The 18,763-nt window shown below is 46.3% G+C and overlaps 1 protein-coding gene across 1 annotated transcript in view; it reads left to right on the top strand.

Moving 5' to 3' along the window:
- The first annotated feature begins 930 nt into the window (after positions 1-930).
- The window catches only part of CHD9 (chromodomain helicase DNA binding protein 9), a 217,998-nt gene continuing 200,165 nt past the window's right edge, over positions 931-18,763 (top strand). The window contains exon 1 of the mRNA XM_061138502.1: positions 931-1,025. The gene's annotated coding sequence lies outside the window, so the exon portion shown is untranslated. The remainder of the gene's footprint in view (positions 1,026-18,763) is intronic.

Here is an 18,763-nt window from a genome sequence, read left to right on the forward strand (position 1 = left end):
CTCAGTTAACATTGGTTGGAGGGGAAAAAAAGAAATGAAATGTACACACTTTCAATAATCCACCATTTTCCTGACCTTAATAAGCAGCTAACAGATTCTCAGACTAGGGCGGTGCTCCCCCAACCCAGGAGACAACTGGAAATCTGAAGGGGTGGTTTTGGTTGTCACAATGACTTCAGGGTGGCTACTGGCATTCAGCCCCAAGGAATCAGAGATGTAAATGTCCTTCAGTGCCAGGAAGGCTCCAACCAAAGAAATGTCAATGTCAAAGGCGCCAGGGTCAGAAATATAACCTGCACTGCCAACTCCTTAGGAGCCTGTGTCTCTGGATTCTATACACAGGGTGTGATACAGACTGGATGTTTAATAACAACGAAAGAGACTGGAAGGAACAGGGAAGGAAAGGTAACTGCTAGGGGGTGGGAGGATAGGAAATAGGGGGTGCGGTGTGGTGGGGTTGGGGTGGGGTGGGAGGCGGAGCTAAAAGAACGAATCGCTAGTAGGGCAAAGGCCTCCCTGGGCTTGAGAGAGGCCCAGTCCCTTGCATCTTCTGATGCTCGCTATATATTTAAAAGATTCGGCTCTGCCAAATCGGGGTGTACTGAAAGCTTCTGGATGAAAGGCAAGATCCCTGAGTCCAGCCAGGAAAATCCCAGAATGGATCTCAGGCCAGCAGCCAGGGCCTGGCTGCCCCTCCGTGCCTCCAAGAGAAAGTTCAGCAAGTTCAGATTCCAGTGCCCTCTAGGGAGTGAAGGTGATCCCACCCAGCCGGGATTTGCGCCCAGGGTGCGCAGCGTGCTGGAAAACCGCCCACGTGGGCAGCCGGGGCAGCATTTCCGCCCGGGACCGACTGCTCTCCCACCTCCCCGCCCGGTCCCCGCGCCTCCGCCCCGCGCCCACTAGGTGGCGCCTGCGCTCTAGTGGGCGCCTCTCGGGCGCAGACGAAAGCGACCGCGGAGCCCCGGCGACAGATCGAACCGGAGTGGCAGGATTCTGGGGACCGGAGAGCAGCGCCGGCAGCCAAGGTAGGAATTCCCGAGCCCCGGGCGTTTCCTGCGAACCTCTGTGGTCTGGGTGGGCCGCGCGGCGGCCGCCGAGGTCGGCTGGCGGTCTCGGTAGATAACCAGACAGGTCGAAGCGGCCGCACGTGTCGTTGCCTGCGGGGACCCGGAGACCCGCCGTCTCCAAGCTGGGCCTCGGGGCACAGCTGGACGCCAGATCGCTCGCACGCAAACATCCTCCACTGGCTGGTTCCTCTGGAGAGCCTGCCCGAATCCCCCAGCAGCTAGTCCTAGGAGGAGAAAAGAGTTGCTGCTCCCCAAATCGACTTTAGCGTTGGAGCCGAGGGCTGTTCCAAAAGCACCATTTCTCCAACTTGCCTGCACTCTGGAATCGCTTGGGGGGGAGCATGAAAAAAATGCCGATGCCCCGTAGCCCTCCACCCCACCCTGCTCCGAGGCTCAGATGGAAGTGGTCTGGGTTGGGGCCTGGACCTCTGGATATTTCAGAGCTTCCCAGGCGATTCCAACTAGCAACCAAGGGTGAGGACCCTTGACCCAAAGGGTTGGAGGAAAAGGAAGACGGTTGTTGCAGCCCACAATGCTGATTCTCCTCCTCCTCCTTCTTCTTCAGGGAGTCTTTTAAGCAGGAAATATCTCCGCCTTTGAGCTGTCAAACCCAAGATAACAAACCAACATCCTCCCTCCCAACAGGGCTGGTACTGAAAGGGTTGAACTCGAAAGTGGGCAGGGAACAGAAAGACACAGATGTAGAATATGAGAGAAGGCTCTTGGGGAAAGAGGAGTTTGTCCTTACCCTGATCCCACAGAAGTTCAGGGGGCCTCCTGGAGCAGCCCTCATCATTTTAGTAAATGCTATGTTTACAACAAAGCAGTTATGAGCCTAGGCTTAGAGTTCCCAGAGCCCGCCCTCCCTGGGCTGTGTGACCCTCAAAAACTTATAGAATCACCCCTAGCCTCAGTTTCTTCATCTGCAAAATGGGTATAATAGTATAAAACTCTTAGATTTGCCATGGAAATTATTGACCACAAGAGGTAATGTTTCCTATAAATGCTCATCTGTGCCTGGCACTATGCTAAATGCTTTCTCTGTGTGGCCACATCTCGTCACCATGACCCACAAGGTGTTAACTATACTAACTACCCGTTTGATAGCTGAGGAAACTGGGGCTCAGAGAGGGCAAGGAACTTGCTCAGAGTTAAATAATTAATTAGACGCAGATCCTGTGTTTGAACCCAGGCAGTGTGATTCTAGAGCCCATGGCAAAAGTACAGTGAGTTGCTGTTTCCCTTTTTGACGGCGGGAACATAGAAAACGCACATAACACAAGGCAGCTCATGGTGCTTCCTCCACAAACACTAGCTGTCATTGCTTCCAGTGGAGCATTTTCACAGGATTGACTCATGGGTTCATGTAAACTGGATTTATTGTGGAAAGCCTACTGTGTGCCAGGTTGTAATCCAGATGCTACAGGTCTCACAGTGAGTAAGAGGCAAACCAGTCCTCAGCGAACTCACACTCTAGTGAATGAGAGAAATGAGAGGAAAGTACAGTGGATCCTCCTTGTTTGCAGACTCTGGATTTGCGAATTCCCCCACTCGCTAAAATTGATTTGTAACCCCCACGTCAGTATCTGCAGCACTTCTCATGGTCATTCATGGACGTGAACAGAATGGCAAAAAATTTGAGTCACTCAACATACTTGTTCCCACCTGAGGTCAAAACGGGAGGACACTGCCTTCTTGTTCCAACTCTCAGGACTGTGAGCAAGCATCCCTTTTATGGTCTGTTTAGTGCTGTGGGTTGTTGTTTGTTGTTTTTGCATTTTTTTGTGCATTCTGTTGGTGACTTTTCTGTTTAAAAATCACCCCCAAGACAACCAACTTGCTGCATGACTCAGGAAACGCAAACCAGGGCTGTGTAACAACCTAGAGGGGTGGGATGGGGTGGGAGGTGGGAGGGAGGTTAAGGAGGGAGGGGACATGTGTATACCTCCGGCTGACTCATGTTGATGTGTGGCAGAAGCCAAGGAAATGGCAGCCCACTCCAGTCCTCTTGCTGGAGAATCCCGTGGACAGAGGAGCCTGGGAGGCTACAGTGCATAGGGTTGCAAAGAGTTGGACACAAATGAGTGACTTAACTTTCTTTCTAACACAATATTGTGAAGCAATTTTCCTTCAATTAAAAATAAGTTTGGGAAAAAAAAAATCAGCCCCCAAACATACTGCTGAAGTGCTATCTAGTGTTCCCAAGGCCAAGAAGGCCATGTTGTGCCTTATGGGAAAAATGTGTATTTGATAAGCTTTGTTCAGGCCTGAGTTGTAGTGGGACTGGCCATGAGTTCAATGTCGGAATCAACAATATATGTTAAATAAGGGGTCTTGAAACAGAAACACACATCAAACAAGGTTAGGTATTGATCTGTTGATGAAAATGTGACCAGAGGCTTGCAGAAACCTACCCTTAGGTTTTTCCTTTTAGGGGCAGTGGTTCAGTATTTGCTAATTTCATGTTCATGGCAGCTTCAGAGAACATAATCACTGTGAATAATGAGAATTGACTCTAATTAGAAATTACTGCACATGCAGTGAGAGAATCCAGCACAAAGATGGGGAGGCATACAGAAGGGGCCTGCCTTGGGTTGAGGGTTAAAAAGGCTGAGAAGCAGCCAGACAGAGGGTGGGGTGGGGAAAAAATGTTTCAGGCAGGAAAAACAGCGTGTGCAAAGGCCGACAGGTAGCAAAGTCAAGGAGCTCAAGAAGAGCCAGTGTGCGGGACATGTGGAGGAAGCAGAGGTCTAATAATGTAATAATATGCTGGAGAAGGAGGCTGGGGCTGGGTGGCAGCGTTTCGCGGGCAGCTCTCCTTTCGTCCAGTTAGCACGGTAATCCTGGCAGGCAAGGCGGGATGGTTTTCACCTTTGACAAGTGATGACATTGATGCCCCGGGCAACTATATATCTTGCTCAAGGTTACACCACTGGTAAGCAGTAAAACTCACCTCCCCTGCCCGATGTGAATCTTATTTTGAACAGACGTTTGAGTGTTGGTCTGAGATCTCAGGACACGATCCTGGTCCAGGGATTTGGTTTGGTTTGGGGAGAAATCAGTTACTGAATGAAGCCATCCAGAGTGGATGAAACCACCTGGGACAGTGGGCAGAGTATGGGAGAAGATGAGATCTCTGTCCTTTTAAAAATAAAATTATTCCTGGTGTTAAAACGTTAATGTCTCAGGAGAAGAGTCCTAAGTACCTGCAGAGAGCAGAGGGAGGCCACAGAGATGTAAGAAAAGGAAATGTGAGTGGCTAATCCGAAAAACCCCTCAATACTAGGCCTGGTGATAGGCTCTTCACCCAGGGGCAACAAGGTCTCAATCTGCCTCTTGTCCCTGCAGGATAATGATCTGGAATAGGGGTCAGCAAATCCTTCTGTAAATGTTTTGAGTGTTGCAGACCATAGAGTTCCAGGTGTTGCTGTTGTTGTTCAATTGCTAAGTTGTGTCTGACTCTTTGCGACCCCATGGACTGCAGTACACGAGGCTTCCCTGTCCTTCTCCGTCTCCCAGAGCTTGTTCAAACTCATGTCCATTGAGTCGGTGATGCCATCCAACCATCTCATCCTCTGTTGCCCTCTTCTCCTCTTGCCTTCAATCTTTCCCAGCATCAGGGTCTTTCCAGTGAGTTGGCTCTTCACATCAGGTGGCCGAAGTATTGGAGCTTCAGCTTCAGCATCAGTCCTTCCAGTGAATATTCAGGGTTGATTTCCTTTAGGATGGACTGGTTTGGAACCCATTAGGGTTTAAGTTGCAACTGCTCAACTCTGCAGTTATGGAGTAAAAGCAGCCATAGATGGTATAGGAATGAATGAGTGTAGCCGTGTTTCCAATAAAACTTCATTGATGGATGTTGAAATCTGGGCTTTATATCATTTTTATGGGCCACAAAACGTTATTCTTGTTTTGATTTTTTTCCCCAGCCATTTAAAATTGTAAAAGCCATTCTTAGCTCACAGGCTGTACAAAAACAGGCGGGGGACGGGGGTGCCTGTGGGCCATGGGCTGTAGTTTGCTGACTCTTGATCTAGAATCGTGGACCTAAGTGTCAGAAGGATACTAAATGTCCTTCTACTTGAATTCTTTCCCGATTCATGAATCTCCATGGAGTATCCCCAGCCATTTCTTCAGCTCCATAGTTAAACTGTGCCATAGTTGGGGTTTCCCCAAAGCATATCATGAGACCAGGATTTGGGTGCCTGGAATTTATTTATATTGGAAGGTGATCCCAGAAAGCCCAGTGAGATTGAAATGGACTGGGGAAGAAGGGAAATCCAGTAAAGGATATGTTGATGAATGAGTTACTGTGGGACAAAGGGCTCAGCCTCTCTGGGGGTTCTCAGAGAGACTGTGTGTCCCAGTATTCCCCCCAATTTCTGCATGCAGTCTGGAGAACACAGCCTGCATCCGGGAAATGCCTTCAAGTAGAAAGAAGTGAGAGGGAGCAGGCGTGTCTGGAAACTGCTGCAGGTGTCCTCTGGGGGCGCTGGTGAGTATGGCCGTCTACAGCGTGTTTCTAATTTTGCTTTTTGAAGTGTAGTGATCATACCACTGGGCTTCCCTGCCTGCCAATGCTGGAGATGTGGGTTCAATCCCTGGGTCGGGATGATCTTCTGGAGAAGGAAATGGCAACCCACTCCAGTATTCTTGCCTGGGAAATCCCATGGACAGAGAAGCATGGCGGGCTACAGCCCGTGGGGTCTCAAAGAGTTGGACACAACTTAGCGACTAAGAAGCAACCATCATATCACCGGGTGGCGGTTGAGATGATTTCGTGTGACAGACCGTCATGGCACTAAAGATCACGAAACCTCATTCGAGAAAAAGAGGTTATTTCCTTTTTAAACCATCTCTTTGATCCTGCGCTGCCTCCCTCCCCAGCACTTTGCCGCTGTCTCTCCCCAGAGCAGGAGCTGCAGCTTTTCACTACCTTGAACTTGCCAGACTTTTCCTTCTGACCACAGTCTTTCCTGATGGCTCAGAGGGTAAAGAGTCTGCCTGCAAGGCAGGAGACCCATGTTTGATCCCTGGGTGGGGAAGATCCCTTGGAGAAGAGAATGGCAACCCACTCTAGTATTCTTACCTGGAGAATTCCATGGACAGAGGAGGCTGACGGGCTGCAGCCTGGGAGGTTGCAAACATAGTTGAGTGACTAACACTTCATTTCCTTTTCACCACAGTAAACAAAAGAAGTCTCAGTGAAGTACCAGATCGTCTTTTGTAACACTTCCTCATCTCCCTTCTTATGGAAAAAGCAGTGGTCCTCAAGTTTAGGGGATGGAACAGGCAGCAGTTGCTAGCTAAGATTTAATAACATTGTTTTATGTTTATCTGTACAGTTGCCTTTGGCAAGTGCTTCTGGCTTTGCCTTTACAGTAGTAATATAAAGTTTCCTTTCAAATAAATTTATAGAAATAATGTGTCTGCTTAAAGAGAAATAGTACATAATAGTAAAAGTGATATTAGATTGTAATAAAAATAGTAATAATTGCTACCACTTACTAAGAACATACTGCATACTGGGTGCTATTCTAAGCACTTTACATGTATAATTTAACCAGTCCTCAGCACAGTCACATAGGTTAGGTACTATTTGAGGTAGATACAATTATTAGTGGAGAAAACAGGCATAGGAAAGTAAGGTAACTTGCCCAAAGTTACGTAGCTAGTAAGTGACAGAACTGGACAGAGGAGCCTGGTGGGCTACAGTCCATGGGGTCTCAAAGAGTCAGACATGACTTAGCCACTAACCAACAACAACAAAAAGTGACAGAACTGGAAAATGAACCCAGGCGTTCCTCTTCTAATCTGTGTTCCTGATTAGTTATACTGCATCTCACAAACCTGACAAAGAAAGAAGGAAGGAAAAAAGTGATACTATTTGGGACTTCCGTGTGGTCCGGTGGGTAAGATTTCATCTTCGAATGCAGGGGGTTCGGACTTGAATCCTGATAGGAAGCTAAGGCCCTACATGCCTCGCAGCCTAAGAACCAAAACATAAAACAGAAGCAATATTGTAGCAAATTCAATAAAGGTTTAAAAAATGGTCCACATTAAAAAAAAAAACTTTAAAGAACTTATTTGATGATATTTGAAGGATTGATGTTAAAGGAATATTACCTTTAAAAATTCCTCTTTGGGGGGACTTCCCCAGTCGTTAAGATTCCATGCTCCCAAGGCAGGAGGCCCAGGTTCGATCCCTGGTTGGGGAACCAAGATCCTGCATCCCCTAAGATGTGGCCCCCCCCCAAATTTTTTTAAGTTTCTCTACTTTGTCTTATTGAAACCGTCTCCCTGTATCTGCCACCCCCATGGTTGCTGTACTTTCTTCCAGAACCCCAGGGAACAGATCTATCCCCCCTGCATCACTGCAGTCCTCCAGATATTTGATGACTGGGAACCCGTTGGCCCTCTGGGATCTTCCCTGCTCTAGATTAAACACTGCCAGTTCCTTCCGCTTGCTTTCTATCAAGTGTTCTTGGCATCTCCCCCACCCCACCCCCAAGCCCAGGATTTCTTTCTTCCTTATTCTTTTCTATTCAGAACTTATTTTGGTCTCTAGCACTTTTTTTTTTTTTTTTTTTGCAGGCCTCCCACAGCTCATTCTAGGCTCAGGGGAGATGGCTGTGGTCGGGGTGATTGACGTGGCAAAGAGCAGCTGGCTAGTGATGTTGGGAGAAGAACCTCTCAGGGCCAGTGTGACGGGGGTTGGGTGGAGGGGTGGGTGGGGGAAGCTGGAGGCTGGTGATGCCACTCATTCTTTTCAGGTTACAGAAGGAGAGCCTTTAGTGCAGGTGAAGCTGATCAGGCTGAAAGGGACAGACTCACCAAATTCACAGGAGCCTGGTGAGGAAGCCAGATCACAAATATGTGAGATGGGGCAAGCACCGTGAAGCAGCCTGAAATCTTGATGTCAGCCTGTCAGCACATTCCTTCCCCCGTAGGAAAGTCACGGGGGAGGCCAGATTCTAGCTAGGAGGTTGGTATTCATGGAATCCAAACAAGGTGAACAAGATGAATGATTTTCATAGCCGGGATGGCCCGAGATATTTCTATCCTCTGGGGGACACAGGAGTCCAGAGTGGCTCCCGGCCTAATTCTCCTCCCTGGTGCTTATGATAGACATGACTAATCAATAACCCAATCTTTGCCTTCCTCCTGCTCCCTGGACCAACCTTAAGATCCTGATCAAGAAAGACTTCCAGGAAGCTCTGAGCTGCCTGTAAGGCTCAAGGGATTTCCACTTACTGTGGACAATATGAAAGACAAGATAGACTCTCAAAGACTTGCTCTTTCGTACCCTTTTTTTTTTCTCAGCTCCTCACACGTTTACCACGTCTCTCTACCCAACATTCCTTCAGTTTATGTTAATACAATTGGCCTCTCCCACCCCTCCCATTGTCAAGTTTTGATTTGATTTCCAGGCCTTGCTCTTCCTGCTTTGACCAGAGGCACATCCTGTCCTGTCCTTAAGAACTTTTGCAGATCAGTAATCACAGACGTTTCTCCTGCATACTACTGCACCCCCACATTTCAGGGTGACTTGCTGCGTCCCTCTGTGTCACAGCGTCTTGCAATCAAGAAGCAGCTTTCTGGGATACTGAGTTTTGTTCCATTATAGAATTGGCAGCATCCCAATTTTCAGCTGTTACTACTGTTATCACTCGTCTATGCCTGAGGACTGGGGTACAAGGAGCGATGAAGAGAGAGGGGCCAGGAGAGGAGGTTTAAGACACTAAACCCAATAAATCATTGAGTGTGCTGCTCGTGACCGTCACTTATGCTTATCCATAGAGTTAGGAGTGGGGCTTCCCTGGTGCCCAGTGGTTAAGAATCCACCTGCCAACGCAGGGGACAAGGGTGCCATCCCACTTACTGTGGAGCAACCAAGCCCGTGTGCCCCAACTATTGAGCCTGTACTCCAGAGCCCAGGAACTGCACTACTGAAGCCCATGCACCCTAGAGTGTGTGCTCCGTAACAGGAGAAGCCACCCCAGTGAAAAGCCCCAGCCCCACATCTACAAAGGAGCGCCAGCTCGCGGCACCTGAGCACAGCAAGGAAGACCCAGCGCAGCCAAAAAGAAAGAAAGAAATCTTCAAAACAAAAAACAAGGAGTTAAGAATCCTATTGTCTTGGAGCAAAGAGACCTTCCACCAGCCATTAAAAATGTACATTTTAGGGACTTCCTTGGTGGTCCAGCGGCTGCCACTCCGAGCTCCCAACGTGGGGGGTCTGGGTTCAACCCCCAGTCAGGGAACTAGATTTCACATGCCACAACTACGAACTCGCATGCCTCGAACTAAGACCTGATGCAGCCAAATAAATAAATATATATTTTTTAAAGTGTATGTTTTGTTCAGACATCCCTGATGATCATGGTGAAGGCTCCATGCCTCCAAATGCAGGGGGTGCAGGTTCAGTCCCTAGTAGGCAAATTAAGTCACATGGTGTGGCCAAATAAAAGAGAGACTATTTATCTATGTATAACTGAATTACCTTGCTGTACACTTGAGACTTAACCCAACATTGTAAAATGACTATCCTTCACATTTTTTTAATGTGCACTTTGCACATAAACTCTTTCCCCACCCATATAAAGAAGCTTGACTTATATAAAGGAAGATAAAATGCATTTAGAGAAGGGTCTCCTGGAGCGCCTCAAGAGGAAGTGTGGGCTGACCAGGGAACTCCTCTTTCCACTTGAAGAAGGTGGCCAGTCTAACGAGAGAGGCACAGCCCCTCACCTCCGGGATGGAGGAGGTTCCTGCAGCGTCCTTGGAGTGGAAGGCCCCTTCTCCCTGCGGGCTCTGGCTGTATCCGCTGCACCTCCTCAGCCTGTCAGTGAGCAGGTGGTGGGCCTGGCTTCCTTCACAGCCCCGCTATAGCTGTGCAAGGCCGAGGGTTCTGAGGGTCAACCCAGGAATTTGTTTTTAGTAGATTTTTTTTTTTTTTCGACCAGTTTAGATTTACAGAGAACTTGTGATGACAGTAGAGAGTTCCCATACACCCCACACCCAGGTTCCCCTACTAACCATTTAGTAACCCACAGTCCATTGGTTCTAATGAATGAACTACACTGATACCTGATGGATAACCCACACCCACAGTTTATTCAGATTTTCTCAGTGTTTACCCAATGCCCTTTATTAAATTCCAGGATCTCACCCACTGCCCCACATTATTTCATTTTATTATTTTTGGCTGCATTGGGTCTTCACTGTGATGCTCGGGGGTAGGGGGCTCGCTAGTTGTGGCATGCCTTGTATGACCTTAGTTCTCCAACCAGGGATTGAACTCACGTCCCCTGCCTTAGAAGGCAGATTCTTAACCACCAGACCTCTAGGGTGGTCCCCTAGTTGTCACGTCTCCTTAGGCTCCTGTTGGCTGTGACCATGTTTCAGAACTCCCTTGTTCTAACTCACCTTGCCAGTTTTCAGGCGTACCAGACAAGTGTACTGTCAGAATACCACCCTGTTGAAATTTGTGTGATATTTTTCTCACAGTTGGACTCGGGTTATGGGTTTTGGCAAGGAAATAAAGTGGAAATAAAGTCCACAGAAACAAAGTGCCACTTTTCATCACATCACGTGTCCGTGATATCAGCATGACTTTCCACTGTTGCTACTGCCCTGGATCACCTGGCTGATGTTGCATTTGTCAGGTTTCTATGTGAAGCTACTCTGTTTCCCCCACTCCATACTGTTCTCTTGAAAGGAAGATTATTGTGTACAGTTCTACCCCTCCTCCTTTAGGGTCATGTGTCTACATTATTTATTTATTTGGCTGTTCAGTCTTACTTGCAGTATGTGGGATCTTTCTTATGGCACAAGAGCTTCTTTCTAGTTGTGGTGTGCAGGCTTAGCTGCCCCATGGCATGTGGGATCCTAGTTCCCTGCCAGGGATCCCCTGAATTGAGAGGTGCATTCTTAACCACTGGACCACCAGGGAAGCCCCTTCAGGATTTATTTAGAATTGTGCAGGGGAGGTTGAACTCCTCTCTCCCACTGATTAATTTTTCTTGTTATTAGTAATAATACGGACTTGTGGATTTTATCTTATACCCCAGGCTATAGTCCGATACTACTTTGTTTTGTTGCTCAAGTTATTCTAGCTTTGGCCACTAGAAAAGGAGTTTGTGTTTTTAAACTAGCTCGCCCGCCGTTGTTCAAGTTGCGCGTGTGTGCTCAGTTGTGTATGACCTTTTGTGACTCACCAGGCTCCTCTGTCCATGAAATTCTGCAGGCAAGAGTACTGGAGTGGGTTGTCATTTCCTTCTCCAGGGGGTCTTCCGATCCAAGGATCAAACCAGTGTCTCCTGCACTGGTAGGCGGGTTCTTTACCACTGAGCCACCTGCAAAGTTCTCTTTAAAGTCGTGTTGGAGTTTGGGATCCATGTAGGCCTGGGTTTACACACCAGCCCCACCACTTCCTGGCTGTGTGTGTGTTCTTGGCAGGTTGCTCTACTACTGGGGCGTCGGTTTTCCCAGCTGAAGATGGAGCTGAGATTGCTGCCCGCCACTTAGGCTTGTTAAGATGCACTTAGTTTCAATTTACATTCCCACCAACAGTGCAAGAGAGCTCCCTTTTCTCCACACCCTCTCCAGCATTTACTGTTTGTAGATTTTTTCATGATGACCTTTCTGATCAGTGTGAGGTGATGACCTCACTGTAATTTTGATCTGCATTTCTCTAATAGTGAGTGCTGTTGAGCATCTTTTTCATGTGCCTTGTGGTCGTCTGTATGTTTTCTATGAAGAAATGTCTATTTAGGTTTTCCACCCATTGTTTTCTTAAATTGGGTTGTTTGTAAATTGATATAGCCACTGTGAGGAACAATATGGAAGTTCCTTAAAAAACTGAAAATAGACCTCCCATATGACCCAGCAGTCTCACTACTGGGCATATACTCTGAGAAACCCATAGTTCAAAAGGACACATGCACCCCAGTATTCATTGCAGCTCTGTTTACAAGAGACAGGACATGGAAGCGACCTAAATGCCCACTGATAGATGAATGGATAAAGCTGTGGTACACATATGCAATAGAATATTGTTGCTGTTATTTAGTCACTAAGTCGTGTCTGACTGTGACCCCATGGACCGCAGCACGCCAGGCTTCCCTGTCTTTCACGGTCTCCCAGAGTTTGCTCAAATTCATGTTCATTGAGTTGGTGATGCTATCTAACCGTCTCATCCTCTGCCACCTCCTTCTCCTTTTGCCTTCAATCTTTTCAATGAGTCGGCGCTTCCCATCAGATGGCCAAAGGAGTGGAGCTGCAGCCTCAGCATCCGTCCTTCCAAAGAATATTCAGGGTTGATTTCTGTTAAGTTGACCGGTTTGATCTCTTTGCAGTCCAAGGGACTCTCAAGAGTCTTCTCCAGCATCACAATTTAAAACCATCAGTTCTTTGGCACTCAGCCTTCTTTACGGTCCAACTCTCACATCTGTACATGACTACTGGAAAAACTATAGCTTTGACTATAAGGACCTTTGTCAGCAAACTGATGTTTCTGCTTTTTAATACACTGTCTAGGTTTGTCATAACTTTTGTCATAGCAGGCGTCTTTTAATTTCATGGCTGCGGTCACTATCCTCAGTGATTTTTAAAGCCCAAGAAAAGAAAATCTGTCACTGCTTCCAGTTTCCCCTTTTATTTGCCCTGAAATGATGGGACTGGATGCCATTAGTTTTTTGAATGTTGAGTTTTAAGCCAGCTCTTTTACCCTCATCAAGAGGCTCTTTAGTTCCTCTTCAGTTTCTGCCATTAGAGTGGTATCATCTGTGTATCTAACATTGTTGATATTTCTCCTGGCAATCTTGATTCAAGCTTGTGATTTATTCATCCTGGCATTTTGTATGATGTACTCTGCATAGAAGTTAAATAAGCAGGGTAACAATATACAGCCTTGACGTACTCCTTTCCCGGTCTTGTTCCATGTCCAGTTCTAACTGTTGCTTCTTGACCTGCAAATAGGTTTCTCAGGAGGCAGGTAAAGTGGTCTGGTATTCCCATCTCTTTAAGAATTTTCCATAGTTTGTTGTGATCCACACAGTAAAAGGCTTTAGCATAGTCAATGAAAGAGAAGTAGATGTTTTTCTGGAATTCCCTTGCTTTTTCTATGATCCAACAAATGTTGGCAGTTTGATCTCTGGTTCCTCTGCCTTTTCTAAACCCAGCTTGTATATCTGGAAGTTCTCCGTTCATGTACTGCTGAAGCCTAGCTTGAAGGATTTTGAGAATAGCCTTGCTAGCATGTAAAATGAGCACAATGGTACAGTAGTTTGAACATTCTTTGGCACTGAAATGAAATCGACTTTTTCCAGTCCTGTGGCCTCTGCTGAGTTTTCCAAGTTTGCTGACATGTGGGTGCAGTGCTTTAACAGCATCGTCTTTTAGGATTTTTGAATAGCTCAGCTGAAATTCTGTCACCTCCTCTAGCTTTCTTTGTAGTAATGTTTCCTAAGGCCCACTTGACTTCACACTCCAGGACGTCTGGCTCTAGGTGAGTGACCATACCATCGTGGTTATCCAGTTCATTAACACTTTTTTTGTATAGTTCTTCTGTGTGTTCTTGCTACCTCTTCTTAATCTCTCTGCTTCTGTTAGGTCCTTGCCATTTCTGTCCTTTATTGTTATTGTCCGTCCTTGCATGTTACCTTGATATCTCCAATTTTCTTGAAGAGATCTCTAGTCTTTCCCATTCTGTTGTTTTCCTCTATTTCTTTGCATTGTTCATTTAAGAAGGCCTTATCTCTCCTTGCTATTCTCTGAAACTTTGTATTCGGTTGGGTATATCTTTCCCTTTCTCCCTTGCTTTTCACTTCTCTTTTTTCGTCAGCTATTTGTAAAGCCTCATCAGACAACCACTTTGCTTTCTTGCATTTCTTTTTCTTTGGGATGGTATTGGAATATCACCCAGCCATAAAAAGGAATGAAATAGATCATGTGTAGAGATGTGAATGGACCTAGGGTCTGTCATCCAGAGTGAAGTTAAGTCAGAAAGAGATAAAACAAAGATCATATATTAGTGCATATGTGTGGAGCCTAGAAAAATGGTACAGATGAACCTATTTGCAGGGCAGGATTAGAGATGCAGATGTAGCGATGGATGTGTGGACACAGCAGTCGGGGGAGGGAAGGGGGAGGTGAGATGAATTGGGAGATTGGGATGGCATATATACGCCACCATCTGTGAAATAGATAGCTCGTTGGAAGCTGCCGTATAGCTCAGGGAGCTCTGCTCAATGCTCCATGGTGACCCAAAGGGGTAGGGTCGGGGGATGGGAAGGAAGTCCAAGAAGGAAGGGCTATATGCATGCATATAGCTGATTCACTTCATTGTACAGCAGATAATAACACAGCATTATAAAGTAACTATACCCCAACTCTTTTTTTTTTTTAAAGATGCCCTTAGTATGTCCTCTGTCAATAGAAGTTATTATTATTGTTAGTTCGGCATTCACATTCCATCTGATTCTGGCTCCAGATGGTTGGAAATGAAGGCCAACATCCTTCACAAGAAAGGAAGGCATCCTCATGCCTGCACAGCGCTTCCTTTCCCAGATGACTGGCCAGAGTTCCTGCGAGGGGTCCCCTTCTCCCAGGTCACCTCCTCTCCCCGCCCACCAGCCTCCTCTCCAGCTGCAGGTGGCTCCACGATTTCGTCTTCCTTTTCAACGTCTGCCTCGGTCACACCACCCGCCCCAGACGACCCACCTCGCGTGCCCCCCGGCAGCTCACAGCTGCACATCCTCACCCCCTCAAGCCGCTTCAGCCCCGCTTCCTGGGGCACCGCCCAGCAGCCCCGCGGCAAGGGCCCCCTCCCTCTGCCCGGAGCTGCCGGAGCCCTGCCGTGCCTGCTCTTGCCCAACAGCCCTTATCGCTTGAGACCCCCGAGGCCTCCCCCGAGCAGTCCTCGTCTTTGTTCATCTTTCTGTCTCGCCTGCACCCTCTGAGCCCCCCACACCAGCCTGTGGTCTTGTCTGCACCTGTGCTGAGTTTTGACAAGACAAAAGAAGTAGGGGAAAGGCCGTTTCCTCAGTGCTTACTGGGCCTAACTGGACTTCCCAGAGGTCGAGGTGCTGACCCTAGGTCACTTCCAACTTTTATATACGTGTGTATATATATATTTATATTATGGTAAAATATGCAGGGCTTAACATTTACCATTTTAACCATTTGAAAGTATACAGTTCGGGGTCATTAGTACAATTGCACCCATCACCACAATCCCTCTCCACGTGGTTCCAGACCTTTTTCTTCCTAATGAAAACTTCATACTCGTTAAACAATGGATTTAACTGTTTAGTCAGTTTTAGTTTCCTCCCCCATTTTCTCCTTCCTCCAGCCTCTGATAACCACCATTCCACTTTCTGTCTCTATGATTTTGACACTCCAGGTACCTTACTTGTAAGGATGGATCACTTAACAGTTGTCCTTATGTGATTGGAGTATTTTAGTTAATATAATGTCTTTAAGGTTCATTCATGTTGCAGCATATGTCAGGATTTCCTTCCTTTTTGAGGCTGAATTATATTCTATTGTATGTACCTACAGCATTTGGTTTGTCCATTTTTCTGTTGATGGACATTTGGGCTGCTTCCACTTTTTGGCTGTTGTGAATAATACTACTATGAACGTGGGTGTACAGATATTTTTGCTTTTAACTCTTTTGCATATATACCCAGAATGGATCATAAGGTAACTCTACATTTAATTTTTTGAGAAACAGCCTACCATTTTCTACTGTGGCTGTACCATTTTACATTCCCACCAGCAATACTCAAAGGTTCCTATTTCCCCTCATCCTTGCCAACACTTGTTATTTTCTGTTTTTTTTTTTTTTTCTGTTTTGATTATTTGTTTTTTCATTAATAGTCATTCTAATAGGATCTCATAGATTTGATATGCATTTTCCTAATGATTAGGGATGTTGATCATCTGTGTGCTTATTGGTCACTTGAATATCTTCTTTGGAGAAATGTCTATTCAAATCTTTTGCCCAATTTTTAATCAGATTGAGTTTTCTGTTGTTGAGTTGTAGAAGTTCTGTGTGTATTCTGGATATTAATCCCTTATCATATATGTGATTTGCAAATATTGTCTCCCATTCTCCCTTTTCACTAGTGTCCTTTGTGAAGTTCTGTTTACCTAGTTTTTCTTTTGTTGCTTCTGCTTTTGCTGTCATATCCAAGCAATCATTACCCTAACCCTAACCCTAACATTGCCAATTCCAATGACATAAAGCATTTCCTTTATGTTTTCTTGTAAGAGTTTACAGTTTTAGATCCTATGTTTAAGTCTTTGGTCCATTTTAGGTAAGTTTTGTATATAGTATAAAGTGAAAGTCCAGCTTCATTCTTTTGTATATGGATATCCAGTTTTCGCCACACTGTTTGTTAAAAGGATTGTCTTTTCCCGGATGAATGGTTTTGGCACCCTGTTGAAATAAGATCAGAATGGTTATTTGACCATGTATATTCCAGGGTATATTTCTAGGCTCTCTTTTCTATTCTACTGGTTTACATATCTGTATAGCAGTCATATGTTCTTTTGTTTACTATACTTTTGAAAGGTTTGAAATCCTAAAGTCTGAGTTCTCCAGCTTTGTTTTTGCTTTTTGTAATTTTTTTTGTTTATTTATTTATTGGCTGCAGCATGCAGCATGTGGGATCTTCGTTCCCTAACCAGGAGTCAAACTTGTGCCCCCTGCATTGGAAGGTGGAGTCTTAACCACCAGACTGCCAGGGAAGTCCCCCAGCTTTGTTTTTTTCAGGATTGTTTTGGCTTTTGGGGTTCCTTGTGATTCCTTATGAATTTCAGTATGGATTTTTCTATTTCTGCAAAAAAAAGTTATTGGGATTCTGATAGAGATTGCAGTTGAATCTGTAGATCACTTTGAGGAGTATTGTCTTAATATTTAGTCTTCTAATCCATGAACATGGGATGTCTTTCCATTTATTTTTATCTTTAATTTCTTTCAGCAATGTTTTGCAGTTTTCAGTGTACAAATTTTTCACCTCCTTAGTTCAGTTTAGTCCTAAGTGTTTTTTTCTTTTTTGTGCTCACTTGTACTTTTTGAAGCTCCTGGTATATTGCGAAATGAAGAAATATAAAACAAGATACCAGAATGGTGGTCAGTTTAAACCGTATGATCCTCTCAGTGTTTCTCAGGGACAGCACATATAGAGAGAGAAATGGGACTATATAGTGACAAAAGCCTAACTTGGAGTCCCTTCATGAATGTGAGGTCTCCCTGTCCACTATCCCCCTCTGTGATGGGAGGAAAGAGCCTAAGTGGTTCCTGTTACTGGGGTAGGTATGGGAATGACAATTCCCTCAGGTGGGCCCGGCTGAGGGATCCAGGAGAGGCTTGAAGTCCCCAAGGCCTTATCAAAGCATCTTCCCAGAATGTGATGTTGAGAACATCCAGACCACCTCAAAGCCTCAGGCTGGAAGACACCACAGTCCTGGATACTTTCTCCCTGGCACAAAAGTAGTCAACCAGAGGTACAGATGAAATAAAACAGCCAGCTTACCCACACCCATAGTCTTGCTAACCCTGTGGGGATTTTGTCGCCTGTGTTACTGGCCCACGCCAGTTTCAGTTTGAGGAGTTGAGTGAGGACAAAAGGTGAGGGAGTACAGCATGTGAGGGCCAGTCCCTGTTCAGGCATTTCCCCAGCCTCCTGGAGGGGCTTCTAAATGGCAGGCCTCTCCTCTCCAGCCATTCAGCTGTCTTAGCTTTTTCTCAACGGTTCTTTTTCAGGCACTGGATTTATTTTGCTTCTCATTTTTGTGGCCTGTGAGGACACACATACAGCACAGCCACACACGCATGCACACACACCCCCCACCCCCCATTCTGTAGCCCTCCAAATGTCTGCAGAATTTATAGGCTGTGGTGTCTGGAGACACAATCTCTGTCTCCTCTTCTGTCTTCTTTCCTCCTTCTCCTTCCTGCTAAAGCCTGTTGTTGTCTTATCCCCAGCCGGAAGCCCCCTCTGTCATGGGGCCAGGTGCCCGGCCACTAGCTCTGCTCCAGCTGCTGCTCCTGCAGGCCCCAGCCAACTCCCATTTCCATGGCAACTGAAACTCATTTTTCTATCCCTGCATTTCCACTTTGGAAAGGAAACCCATAATAGTTTTTTAAAAGAAAAAAAAAAAAATTGAGCTACATCTGGCACCGTCAGCTTGGACTGTACAGAATTCCTAGCTCCCCCGATTCCCTTGGTCTCATGGAGACCCTCCCCCACTTTCCTTTACCTGCCTCCACCCCTCCCACACCTCATGGCTCCTGACTCAAAAGCAGGTTTGAGGGGAAGCCTGGGTGAGTTCTTTGTCTCTTTAAATTAATGCAAGAGGACTCTGCTTTGCCAGTTCAAGAAGAGGATGAGGTTAGAGGCTCTTTACCATGGCATCATGTAATGCTAACCAGCGTCATCAGTGGTATTTGTTTATTTACCCTCTCCCTGGCTGGCGAGGTCAGAGGTTGTCTGAATATGTCATTATGTCATCTCTGAAGATGAAGCTCCCACTGTTGGGGAGCATGACTGTGAGGTTCCGAGCAGGATTTAATGACTACACTCTCAGTGTGGTGGGTTGGCTGGTTGGGCTGGCATTACACGGACAGGAACCTGGGAGAATGAAGTGAAGGGGTTTGACAAAGCTCTCCCCTCCCCACCCCC

Source organism: Dama dama, chromosome 4 (genome assembly GCF_033118175.1).
Source record: "Dama dama isolate Ldn47 chromosome 4, ASM3311817v1, whole genome shotgun sequence".
NCBI classification, from domain to species: domain Eukaryota; kingdom Metazoa; phylum Chordata; class Mammalia; order Artiodactyla; family Cervidae; genus Dama; species Dama dama.